Source organism: Rattus norvegicus, chromosome 11 (assembly GCF_021556685.1).
Source record: "Rattus norvegicus strain SHRSP/BbbUtx chromosome 11, alternate assembly SHRSP_T2T, whole genome shotgun sequence".
Lineage (NCBI taxonomy): Eukaryota > Metazoa > Chordata > Mammalia > Rodentia > Muridae > Rattus > Rattus norvegicus.
This window is the reverse complement of record NC_141544.1, coordinates 7,360,095-7,361,262: the sequence shown is the minus strand read 5'-3', so window position 1 is coordinate 7,361,262 and position 1,168 is coordinate 7,360,095. Positions and strand designations below refer to the sequence as shown.

The 1,168-nt window shown below is 47.3% G+C and overlaps 1 pseudogene; it reads right to left on the bottom strand.

Annotated features, from left to right (window-relative positions):
* Positions 1-233: 233 nt before the first annotated feature.
* LOC148002454 (large ribosomal subunit protein eL19 pseudogene) lies at positions 234-816 on the bottom strand (annotated as a pseudogene).
* Between the last annotated feature and the right edge of the window lie 352 nt (positions 817-1,168).

Sequence of the window (1,168 nt, the reverse complement as noted above, 5' to 3'; positions counted from 1 at the left end):
AATTTATGTTGTCTGGTGGGTACTTGTTCCTCTCTCTAGAGCGCTATTGTATTAGGTTTTCCAGAGAAACAGAAATGGCAGAATGAATACAAATTGTCTTAGTTAGATTTCCATTGCTGTGAACAGACACCATAGCAAAGGTAACTCTTTTTTAATTTTAAGGCTTGTTTTATTTAAATGACTGATCATGTGAGGCCACAGTGAGGTCACTATGCACAGACATGAAGGAAGCTTTATTTCTTGGTCCCTTCCTCCTTGGACAGAGTCTTGATGATCTCCTCCTTCTTGGCCTGGAGGCGCTCCTCCCACGCATTTTTGTGCTTCCCTGGTCTTAGACCTGCGAGCCTCAGTCTTGTCAGTTAGTAGCTTCTTGCGGGCCTCGTCTGCCTTCGGATTGAGTATCTGCTCCATAAGAATCCACTGGTTTTAGGATACATTCCTTTGTACCTTCAGGTACAGGCTGTGATATATATGGCGGCCCATCTTCTTAGATTCCCAGTATCTCCTGAGATGCCGGTGCAGGATCCTCATCCTTCTCATCCAAGTCACCCTCTCAGGCACCCAAGTGTTGGCAATGCCCTTTCCCTTCCCTATGACCATATGCCTGCCCTTCAAGGTGTGTTTCTGTGAGCGAGTCTGAGGATGGACAGTTACAGGCTTCCAGATGATCAGGCCATCTTCAATCAGGTTCCTGATCAGCTGACGGAAGTTGGCATTGGCGATTTTATTGATCTCATTGGGGTCCACCTGGACCTTCTTTTTAGCACAGTGGAGGACACTAGAGGCAAGACACTTCTGTAGACTGAGCATGCTCATGGCTGCAGACGCAGCAGCCAAGGTAACTCTTACAAAGTACAAGATTCCACTGCAGCTGGCTTACAGTTTCAGAGGTTCAGTCCATTATCATCATGGCAGGAATCATGGGAGCATCCAGGCAGACTTGGTGCTGGAGGAGCCCAAAGTTCCTGATGCACAGACAGCAGAAATGGATTGTCTGTATCACTGAGCATAGTTTGAGTATATACAAATCTCAATGCAAAGCCACCACAGTGGCACACTTCCTCCACCAAAGTCACACCTACTCCAACAAGGCCACAGCTACTCCAACAAGGCCACACCCACTCCAACAATGCCACATCTACTCCAAAAAGGCAACACCCACTCCAAC